Source organism: Acanthaster planci, linkage group LG18, assembly GCF_054643075.1.
Source record: "Acanthaster planci isolate LZ-2023a linkage group LG18, COTS_SCS, whole genome shotgun sequence".
In the NCBI taxonomy this organism is placed as follows: domain Eukaryota; kingdom Metazoa; phylum Echinodermata; class Asteroidea; order Valvatida; family Acanthasteridae; genus Acanthaster; species Acanthaster planci.
Window position 1 is genome coordinate 1,676,860 of NC_141794.1, and position 12,391 is coordinate 1,689,250.

At 41.4% G+C, this 12,391-nt stretch overlaps 1 long non-coding RNA gene across 3 annotated transcripts in view; it reads right to left on the reverse strand.

Annotated features, from left to right (window-relative positions):
* LOC147796091 (uncharacterized) overlaps positions 1-12,019 on the reverse strand; it is a 42,282-nt gene extending 30,263 nt beyond the window's left edge. The window contains exons 1-3 of one of the 3 annotated variants that reach the window (XR_015428344.1): positions 11,726-12,019; positions 3,307-3,463; positions 1,149-3,161 (exon numbers count right to left, since the gene is read on the reverse strand). This is a non-coding gene — a long non-coding RNA (uncharacterized LOC147796091). Of the gene's footprint in view, positions 1-1,148; positions 3,162-3,306; positions 3,464-11,725 lie in introns of those variants that run through there. The other 2 variants (XR_015428343.1, XR_015428345.1) reach the window with 2 other exon arrangements.
* Between the last annotated feature and the right edge of the window lie 372 nt (positions 12,020-12,391).

Here is a 12,391-nt window from a genome sequence, read left to right on the forward strand (position 1 = left end):
CTTTGGTGGTCGCGTCTGTTGATGAGTTTACAGCCATGGAACTCTAAGCATGGTTACTACTGTTACTAACTCAACTGTAATGTAAACTATCTTAATAATATGTCGCCAATAATCCAACATTTGAATGAAACGTGTAAATCCGTGTCTCCAATCCTTTTGATGGGGCATTTAGCGGGAAGTAATTATGATGCCGAAAAGAGCAGGCAAAAGTTGCATCAATCTCTGGTGGATGTAACAAGTCAACCCTCTGTCTCTCTACCATGGATTCAAAACGTCTGTCTCCTAGACCCATATGTACATGTACAATCACCATTCACTGTAGCTTTGAGTAAAACTATCTTTTTTTTACACTAAACGGAAACATTTTCCAGGCAATTACGAAGGGCCTTATACACCTGTCGTATTGTTTGGTGTTTGACGTAAAGCGGATTTTATCGCTCAACAATACTGCTCTATGTCTGAATGGGAAGAACAGGCCAAGACAAGTGGAAAGCTGTCAATTCTCTCCTGCTCCACTTGAGAACAATCTGACAACTCAACAAACGAGCGAATCAACCCATAATGTTTTCTAAGTGACAACCTTTGAAAACCTGTAACGTTCTGCTGATGTTTGTATATTTCAGCTCAAACGCTCCACAAACAACAAATCTTCCTTCTTTTCAGACACGATATATGGATTAATGACAATTAAAATCGAGACCTGACGCCCGAGGTTTTATGGAAGAAAACCTTTGCAAATCCAAACAGGTTCTGTGATGTTTATAAGAATTTTAACTCAGACGTTCCACTAACAACCAGTCGTCGCTCTCCATTCTATTAAAATTCTATTATGAGGGAACGCCTCAATGAAGTGACGCTCTGAAAATTTCTAGGTGACTGTCCCAAGGGTTCATTTGGATGGTGTGCCAGATGATCAGTAAAGGATCCTGAAGGTTTTCCCGCTTATGCTCGAAGTTCTATTCTTGCCTTTCTTCCTGACTCAATTTTGCTTTGAATGTGCGAGTAATCGAAGCATTATCGTAACATGTTGATGTCTTTTTACACATGGTTACCGTTGCAAACCACTACGTTCAACTTCAACTTCTGGGCACTTAGTAAGAAACAGAGCTATGTGGCCAATATCACAGGTGGAACCATTAATTAGCGTTCTTTATTTAATAACTTTAGAAATTTGGAGCACTCTTTTCTCAACAATGAAAGCAATTTATTGTTAAATGATTTTGCCCTGAAGGCTGAATCCACACTTACTGTCGCTACTTTTCTTGTGTTTAATAAAAAAATAATTAATGTCTAAAACGTAAACTATGAGTGAGTGGCATTTGAAGCTCAGAAAAACGGAACATTTGCTAAACCTATTTACATGGAATCATTTTCAATATTGATTGAGTGGCTTTCTAAAACCAATTCGTTTTAATAAATCTAACTTCTATTCTTAATGCACAAAAGGATCTCATATTTTCACCTTCGATTCTTTAACAAATCGGGATTAACGATAGAGGGCTCCCGACATAAAATATGGTGAGGCCACGACGCCTGAAAATATGTCCCCGTCGAGTTTGTTATTCTTTGTGCACCTGATGGTTATATTTTCCGTTCAAGTTCCTTCTTTATCAAGGGCACCCAGACCCAGCTAAGACACCCGCCTCAGTGATGACAGCTTTGCTAGATTTATTACCAAAACAAGTTCAACCAACAAAGGATCAAAAACAGTTGGCCTACATGCAAAAAGAAATGTACATGTAGGCCTACATGCGTGCCGCTGGTTTGAGCCGTCATTGAGGGAAGTCATTTTCTTTCAAGTATAAAATGTAATCAGGGAAATGTTTGCGAATTCGGTGAATGAAATAACGATGGGACCAAAGGGGTAATTTCACAAATTGGAGAGGACGTGTGATGAGGGATCGGGGGCAGCGAGAGTAGAGTGATGAAAACACTGCGGCGTTTGCTTCGAGATTTGGGGCAGAACTGAGTTTGTGGGCTCGGCTTGTGTGTGTGTGTGGGGGGGCTCCTCAAAATCATTTTACATATAAGTGTGCAAAAGCCACCTGAGTTATTAACTTTGATTTCTCATGGACGCACTGAATTTTACACCAAAATGCTCCGGGGCAAATAAACCACACATGCAACAGCCGTTGAGAAGCCGTGCAGACGGGTCCTTCAAAGAGGTTCTGTTTGATTTGGCACACTGACAAGATAGGACGCCGACCAGGTGAAATTAACAATAGAGAACCGGCAGGTGCAAGGAGTGCCGGGGCACAGGTGAACAGGTGAGGGCAACACGGCCTCGGAATGTGGGTCGCGAGCCGGGCGCGTGGGTACTCGCACTTCTAAAGCACTCTGTCAATAAATTATGCATGCTTGCTATTGTTCAAGGATGAAAAATAAGGGGGTCTCTGTTCTCCCGTTGTTTGCAGGGTGTGTGGAGGTTATGAATTGTGAGTAGAGAGTGGAACCGATGAAGTACCATGTCCAGAGGTTTTGCTCACAACAGAAATTGGACTGTGTCAGGAATATAACTTGATCGACAGGTGTAGCCTAAAGGCTTATCGCAAGGGATACTGCACGGAAGTTTTCAAAGGAGGCATTTAGTTTTTCAGGAATCCCTCTCACATTAATGGTCGATACATTTTGTCTTGTCAGTTGCAAATGTATCACCTTTATAAGCATTTTATGTTGAAAACATACCCCTGTCGAGGGAGGTGTTGAGAAATATTAATATTGGCGGGTAATCACATGCGAAGCCCCGTATGATGAGACCTTCCGTAGCTTGCTGATTAAGAGAGCCTTGGTTTGAAACCCTCACAATGTCCCGTTATGCAAAACCTGAGAAAGGGATTATCACTGAACAAAATAATCAACGAATTAATCCGATTGAATTGTCTGTGGGGCACGCGTCCCTCCTTTTGTGACGAATACGCGTTGAGACAGGGAGCGCCCGGTACATAATATCTGGTTTTGGAACTTCGAGTCTGGTAGTGCGTGGAATACGATGCTGTTTAACATGGATCACTGAGAGTTTGTAATCAGCTACCGTCCTCAGATGTGAATCTGTAGCATGCTGTTTTGATTTCAGGCTGAAAATTTCCCAGTTGTAAATTCTGCAGCACTCTTCACGTTTTCTAGTAGGAAGGTCTTTAAGGTCTAGGACATCACTGTATAATCTATCAAAAGAACACTTTACTCGTATTGGAATACTTTTCTTTGATTGGTATAAAGTGCAAACGGGCTTATTAATTTGAATGCTAAATGTATGACGTTTGAAAAATTAATTGTATTGCTTAAGAAGAAAAATGAGACAGGCCTGACCTTTTGGGCACTTGTAATGTTACTGGCGTCCACAGCTCTGAATAGTGGTGATGTAGTTATCCAATTGAACGCGTTTGCCAACACGTTGATTTATTGTTGAGTCAACACTTGCTGAGACCCGCTATGCAAATTCCGAGGCACGCGTCCGGTTGCTTTCCTGGAAAAGGTTGAAATTCAGTTGTAAGCTTCAAGCGACAATTTCCGGTACATAGAAACCACATTATTGTATTCCAATAATAATCTTCAATAGTTTACTGAACTCGTCTCTTTTATGAAAAATATAGACGTGTTTAAGAATTTCAAACAAATGGTAGCTGTATACTGTTCAACAGGACGAAGCTTGGTAATGGTCCAAACCTTTTAGTAAACCCTTGTAACTAATGTCTGTCAAAGTCTTTACCAATACAAGTGTTATCCGCAGCAAAATTGCATATGCAGCAAGGTATGAGACGGAGAGAGCCCCCCCTGCTTTGTGTTGGTCATTGTCTCGCAGGAATCTGGGGAATTCCTTTCAGACATCCTGGGGAGATGCGTTAAGTAACAATAGTCTAGAATGTGTATAGGGATTGGACATGTTGGGGGGGGTACCCCTCGGTCTCATTTCTTGCTGGGTATACAAAACAGAGTGGAGCAAGACACGCAGAGCTTGCGGGATAAAATCTGATTAGGCTATGCAAGTAAATCCTAACGAACTCTTCTCCAAAGAAGTATCGATCGACGGCATCATGTGGCCGGGGTGCTTATAATGTCTCATATATTTGATAATATGCAAATGAAGTCGGGGCCCCAGACAGCAATTAATTATAGTTAATGCAAGCTGCTCCATCAAGGCGTCCAGCCACATCCCGATTGCGGATTTTAGCGGATTTTTTTTACCCCGCGCGTGGAACCAACTCGATTCTTATGTAAATCGTTTTGATATTGAGCGGTCTTCCTGAACCGCAGCCGAGCAGAATTCTGAATCAAAATGGCTAAGAATCCTTTCCATCATCTGAAACGAATCGATAAGTGGCAAAAGTCTTTGTTCCCAGAAACTATCCTTTGTCATCTTGACGCGTGCAGAAGTTGGGCTTTTGCCGTCTTAGCCGCATTACGGGTGAGGATCAATATTATAGCGAGCAAGTAAATAATTGATGAGCTCAAATCTACTTCTTGGCTTTATCTTAGCAGCTCTGAAGAAGATTCTTCAAAGTAATTGGCAATCTGAATGTGTAAATTACTAATATAATTACCATCTCATTACATGTTTATGCTTTGCAACATATTGCCCAGCCAGAGTTCATTTGTACGTTTGTTTTGGCGAATTTCTTGATTTTCTATCGATCTGTATTAATGAAAGTACACTATGCTCAAAGAAGTTAAGGGCCACTTTTTATTTTGTTTATACTTTTTATATGACATAAACGTATTTTACTGCTGAAAATGCACATTTGATGTTTTGAAACATTTTTAAAAAATGTTTTATTCCAATGAGAACACCATGCATCTAGACAAATAAAAGCCTTGAACTACACCCCACTCATAGCCTGGAAAAAAATTACAAGTTAAGAAAAAAATTGGCGCTTAACTTTTTGAGTAGTATAAATTGCTATTGCAAACTATTCGTCAACATCAACGTTACTCAGACGTAAAAACAAAAGACAAACGAACAAATTACACTTCGGCATCGCTTGAAGGACAATTTTCAATTGTTCATAAACTGTGACCAAAAGATCCGAAGACTAATGTCCGATTTCATCCCCGATTAATCCCTAATGCCTCCCATTAACGTACGTGCGTACGTTTTGCTTCATGGCTGCATTTTTTCATATAACCCAAGGATAAGCTGTAAAAACACAGTACTGAGTCCTCTGCCTACCCAATTTTAATAGTTATTGAGTATCACTGCAGAATTTCTTTTCTGATTGTCATTTAACTTGATAAACATATTTGATATTTCATTTGTAATTAATGGATGTGTGTTGGCTATAAAAATTGTTATAGTAGTGCAGAAATGTGTGTACACAGAATGGATGGATTTACATTTACAGAAATGATAAAAGCTGCCCTAAAACTCAATGGGGGCTCCTTTATCATGGAATACCACGGGATTTCCACAAATTAAAAATTATCAAAATTGCAGCAAGTTAACTTGGCTAGCTTCTTCGCGGTAGCATTCTCGCAGGCGGCGCAAATGTTCACGACAAGAAGGCGGGGACTCCCGGGCTGCTCTGGCGGTTGCTTCCGCCCCAATGACACCCGATATGACAGCCAGAAACATTCATGTCATTCCCGGCCCAAGAGCCCCCGGGCCGAGAGAATTAGGTGATAGTAGTTTAACACTCTCCGGGATCGCGGGAAACATGACATTATCATACAAGACGAGCACGTCGAGCGAGGGGCTTCGACCAGACAACGGGAATAATTATTCAAATCTGCCCGCCATAGATTGACGAAGTGTCTGACTAGCTGTGAAATTAACCACGCTGGCTGCGGCGTCTCGGTTGATTGAGGCCACTTCGGGAACAAGGAACGGGGTCAGCCCAAGGTGACACATCTGTCAATTTTTAATCACACATCGCTACTGCATTTTTTTAAAATTTTGCTAGTGGAGGCGAAATTAAATAATTAAGATACGCATATCTGCTTCAGCACTTGTTACATACTCAGTCTCTGCGGAAAGACAGCGACAACATGAAAGCCAGTGACTGAAACCAGAAACCAATATCTCCTTTTTCTGACCTTGCAGACAATGAAACTTTGAACGTCTTGCCAAGCCAAGAGATTCAATAACTTTTAATGGCATGTTGGAGAATGTAACTGTTGTCTCACCTTAGTAATTAACACGAGTAAAATAAGTGAAGTGAAGATGACCTGAAACAATCTCTATACTCAATGAGCCTCAAGCTGGATCAAGAGAGGACGCAATTTTCTTAGCAACGGAGGCTCCGTTGGTAGGAACTGAACCTCGCTGGTTCACGACTGACTATGAAATGCAAGCGTTACGGCCACCTCGCTACCAACAAAAATATTAATAAACACTTCGGACCAATAAGGCTCTTTTCAACCAATGATTGGGTGCTTCTGCTCGAGGCGGACAGGAGTCTGTAGTTTACGCTTGTAGAGATTGGAACGTACGTGTCCTCCACGGCTTTGTCAAAGCTGTACGTGAATATAAACGATGGTGTTCGTGATAACAATATCTTCATCGGAGTAATTCCTGCGTGGTAATATAATCGTGGAATGGCAGTTGGCAGCCTGCATTGCGACATTCTGTAGTTTTCGATTTTTTCCTTCAGGATATAACCAGCAAACGGCGCTATTACGGAGACAAGAAGAAAGGGTGGACCGCCCTCTTCACATTCCTCATCCCTCCCCCGAATCGGATAGGCGACTTTTTTAAATTTCCCGATGAATTAAAGGTATGACTTCGTTCTATATGTACGCGTTATGTACTTTAGACTTCAACAAAGAAAACAAAACCTTTCATGTTGGTTTCTTCTTCCATTCCCCCATCTAAAAGATACAAAAAATAGCACTGTTGTGAGGATCTACAGATTAGTGAGTCTAGATTAATTAGTCTCATATTTCTTGTCATCGAAAGTGATGAATACTTGGATTATTGCGGGAGTCCCATCGAGTTAAATTGAAATGCTTACATCTCCAGCAAGTTAATTAAACTGATGTGACGAAATACGTGACACAATACACGGTCCGAAAGAACATGCAGCGTCAAGTCGTATTCATCCAAAACCTCGAACTCAGGATTGTGTCGCCTTTGTACTTGTCAGGTGCTGCATGTAGGAAGGATGGAGGGTTTGCGTGACTACCATCGAGCAAACCAGTGCTTTTTTCCACTTGGTATGCACAAAGGAGGCTTTTCTGTAGAACAGAGAACTGCCCTGCAAGATGGCTACCACGTAAAGCCTCTATGGGGCCCACTGGAGTAATATATTACGCATTCACCAATAGTCTAAGGACTCGCTGGCCTTCAGTAAAGTTTGCAAGTCAATTTTAACTGATGCGGGTGGTTTCAAATAGCGCCCCCAGTTTTTCAACAATATTCATTCTCATTTCATATGCAATGCCCCACCACTTCCCACAGGAAATGTGAAAAATGTGATATACATATATTTTTTTGATGGTATCAACTTAAAATTAATCACTCAAACAACCAAAAACCGTGATGGTAAACTTTTGCGGGTACGGCATCGAGCGTGTAATTTTCGTTTCAGGAACACTGTCGACTGGTCGGAAACGCGGGTGGATTAATCACTGATGCGGAACCACAAACTGTCTGAATTTATGCAGAAATTAATTGCTTGAAATAAGTCCGGGTTTTATTTGTAACAGGTATAATTCATCTCGCATGAGCTAGGCAGCCGGTTCTGGAGGGTACACTATATGCCTCGACCACGCGCTTGAAAACTATGTAACAACCCTAAACAATTCTCAACTTTTTAGAATACATTTGTACTTTCAGGCCACCGGGGCATGGGGAGGCTTTGACCGATGGTTGGCGGATGCCTATCTCCCACGCTCTGTTCGACCGGACAAGCCTCGAAATAGATAACAATAGTTATTAAGACTCCAAAACAATGAACTATCGGCCTCGAAATCTCTGTCCAGCTGGGCAAATATACCCCCACCTTCGGAATAGTCGCCAAAATGACCGCTTGTTTATCTGGCTTGCCAGTTTCCCACCGATCCCGGCAAGACAAAAGCTTCACTTGGCCCTTACGGTGAGAGTAATTAATGGAAAAATAATCGACGGCTAATGTTTGATCTGGCGTGGCTACAAGTAGATACAGCGGAAAGTGCACTTAGGTTTCACTGACTGAAGTGGGTTACTTCGTAAAACAACAATTTTCAAAGCAATTAAGGTTTACCTTGTAGATAACACAATAACCAACAACTCGATAAGTAGTATGAACAGGAAAACTAACAGGTCAGAAATTACAGGGCACCTATTCAAAATCTTTGCCCAAAAAGCAGCCTTACTGGTTGTTTTAAGTTACTATAATTCCCCAAGGGCTGACCTCAGCTTGCACTTTTTTTCGAGCATAAGCTGACATCCAAATTCGTTAAGAGATCCGGGTTAAAATGATCCTGTTAACCTATTTCACCCCCCTTTTGGACGGCTATCGTATTATCGTTAACTGCGGCCTCTCTACAATGATAGAGGGAGGAACAAACAGGATTTGGGTAGTTCAACACGGAAAGAAATTTGCTTTTAATAGGTCCGATTACAGCCGGTAAAGTCGGGGGACCCGGTGGGGATTTTGAGCGCGATGCCGGGGCACGCGCCCGATGAGCCTGGCCGTCAGCCACGGTCGTCGCTTTTTAGGGGGGAAACCACTTTGAACGCCGAGGCGATGTCGAAAAGGGTTGGAGACTGGGAAAGATGAAAGATGATAATTTGAGCTCTCTTGGGAAGTGAGTAGAACGCTGGATTATTTAAAAGGGGGCGAATAGTTTCAAAACAAAATGTTGAATGAAAGTTTTTGCATTAAACCGCGGCAACAAAGCTGCCCCCCCCCATTTATTTCACTGACCGAGGGTAAGTTACCAAAATTAATGCCCATGACTCAAGAATAATGTGAAGAATTTCCAGAACTTTTGCCATGTGCATTAAGGCGGGAGTTTCTCAAGCTAGAATGAGCTGAGCATTCGATCGAATTCATGCCAAAAATGGATCTTAATGATCACGCTTTTCTTGCGATTACAAGATTCTTCACAAAAAATGGAACTTAACAATCGACGTTTCCGGCAGAATGTTGGAATCATCTTCAGTAAACTTCATCGGTCTTTGAGCCGCACGCAGACATATCTTCTCAAATTAAAAAGCAAAGCACATACCAAATATTTCTTAAGAAATGGCTTGGAACGACTAAATTTTCTGTGAAAAAATTTGAAATCGCTCAGGAAAAATCACAACTAATTTACGATCAGAAATTGTACGGCACAGGCCTCGCGCATCACAATTCATCGCACACAAAAAACATTATAAATTTTCTTCAGAATTATTCATTTAAATTTCCCTTTCCTATTAGACATGGAACAAATAAATGTCACTGCCCCTAGCGCTGGTTATTTAGAAACAAAGAGCACAATATGGACTTGCAAGGGCTATGATTGGGAGCGATATTCTCGGAAATTGATAATTTCTTTGTTCAACGTCAAGTCCGCAGCAGGGAAATGGAAACAGCAGTCACGTCTGTAGATGATTCATCGAGATGATTCCAGCGGCTGTTTCACAAGTAAGCTTGTTACGCGTTTCGAAGCCACAAGTTCTTGGTTCATGTTATTCCTGGCCTATATCGACTCTAGTGTTTTTATTCATCATTTCACAATTTCAGTCATTTGCTGACGGAATTGAGGTAATGACAATTGCTGTCGTCATGCCGTTTTCATTTTAAACTAAAACTAAAACAGGGCAAGTAATTAACAATATTTAAAGTCCCTAATTACAGAAAGGGTTTCTCTTAGTCGGCATCTTTTTGTGACGCATTTCACTGAAATTGAACAACAGAACCAATTTCCTTTACCATGCATGATGCGAGTATAGTTTGGACAATAACAGAATTCGGGCAACATGCAACAGTCGTCGCACAAGTAGCTCGTTAAAGGCGTACCGCTCTTGCATGGGTTTTCATCTTCCATCCAGAACGGAACGGCGGCAGATGGCAACGCGCTGATGCGACAAGACCCAGCGTCCATGTCAGACAAAAAAAATGATAAATGATAAAAAGAGGGAATAGTCATCGCAACAATCTACATACATGGATTCGGCCAAGCTCAATATAGCCAAATCAATCGTGGTAATGGCATCGAAAAAAAACACCACACAAATAAGCTTTGCTCTGGCAAAATTCGCCTCTGAATTTTCAACAAAGTCGCTAGTTTTTACACGATCTACCGAAATAGTGAACACCGATTATGTAGCGAAATCGATGTCTGCTTAGGGTTTCAGCATTTATGTTTTCATACAAGATACTTTTCCAGTTATCCCACTAATATTTCAGAGGTTCAAGAGGTATACTTGCTGTCTCCTGCATTTCTACTGAATAGAAATCCCGCAGAAGAAGTATTTTTGTTCACTTTTGCAGAATACCTTGTTTAGTTTTGGTCATCGGATTTCTGAATTGTATTTATCGACGAAAAAAGAAGTAAACAAACCAGTTTAACAAAAATCGCCGTAAATTCTTTAACTTTGAAGCAAATGAGTTGAATGGCAGTTTTAGGGACTGACACAGGAAATAGCGTTTTTAAAAAAAGATTAAGAATTTTCATTTCACTTTTCAAACAAACTATAACTGGAAAAGTGGAAAACAGATTTAGACAAAATAAAGAGAGATCCAACTTTACCATATAACTGTGTTTAGAACGACACTTCTGGACACCTATCGGAACACTTCAATAGCATTTAGCAAACAATAACATAAACAGCTCAGTATTCAACGAACTCATTTGCATACAGGTGTTCGGCGCGTGCCGGTCCCACTTACTTCACCGGGACTACTTTTCTTTTGTAGTCGGGAAAACAGCCAAATGACACACGGGTAGCGCTGTCAGTCAAGATTCGGTAGAGGTGTATTAGCATAATCGAGGTGTCGTTGACCTGAGCGTGAAAGTTTAATGTTTGATTTCGCTTTGTTTTGATAATTACTACGACAAGGTTTTTTTTTTCTTGGCGGGGGGGTCGTCACACAGTTGTCAAACCCTCCAGGGACAGAGGGGGTGTTTGTGGAACCGAATGTGACACGTGCAGGACAACAATCGGGTTGTCTTGTGGTCAAGTATGGCAAAGTCTGGCCTCGATTGGGAATTCTTCTGTGCACTGTTGTAAACATAAATCATGTCCGTTCCATGATGATCCAACAAAAAGACTGATTTTAGTTTGATTTATACAGTAACGGGCCTACATCTTTACACGTCTCCTTTCCTGGCACATCATTACCGTCAGCAATTCTAGTCTCCTTTATTACTTGTAGGACACCTCGACATTTTCATTTTTTTTATCATCTACGGCCTCAGGGATTCTCCTTTTATTGCAAGGTTGAAAAATTGGGGAGTCCTTTTGTGGAGGACGTTGCCAGAAATGGGGAATTCTAACCACTTTTTACAGTAGAGAAATACATAATGTTATACGGGAACAGGGTCTTGCAATTCAAGGATTGCCCGTCAGCTTGAAAGAACGAGCATAGGCTCATCCTAGACCTCTAAAGAAACTGATACCAATGGACAGATTTTCTGTTCATTATGCTCCCGTCGGTGAATTATGGAAGCTTATGAGATTTTCCCTCTTGTATCGGTGTTTCAAGGCCTGACAACATCTCCAATTCCGACAGCATTAAATAATTTCTTAGTTCGTTCCTCAAACACTTACTTGCGACCCCGTCGCTGGCTCTGTCATGTACAAGCTTTAAGTTGAACTCACCTGTACTTTTTGTGGCATTTGATCTGTCAGCATCCTTCGGGGCAAACCAGGAGAGATTCTCCCGACACTGCTGCAACAATTCCAACAGTGACGGACTCGGTTTCCCAGTCGGCCGGCGGCCATTTTCTCCTACCATTCAGGTGTGTGATCAACGTGACCGTCAAAAACTTTCTTGTTGACAGCGCGGCAGGTATGCGCGAGCCGAACAATGGCAAACAAAGGAAAGATCGCCATTGGTGGAACGCACCTGTCGGCTCTTTAAAAAACCGTCTGAAAAGAATTTAATTCTCCACTTTTTGCGCAACAAGGAATTCGCGCCTTTTTCACCTGAGTAGCATTGTATTTTCTTAGCTTGAACACATGCCCCGTGCCGAAGTGGATATAGCCTTCGTGTTAAAAATGTAATATTTTGTGAAGACAGTCCTGTAGAAGCTTGTGGTGTTAAAATGTGCCAAATATTTTCTTATCTTTTGAACAAGGAGATGGGAATCGATAGTGCATTACTTTACAACAAAAAAGAAATTGGGAAAGCTTTGTATTTCCTTTCGGTTCCAATTTGGGATAAATTTTGTAAAACAACTTCCAATCCTACCGGTGTGCACATCTAAATCACAATCGGTATGGTAGAGTGGCCTTCATATTTGCCAACCTTTGGGAGAAATTGAA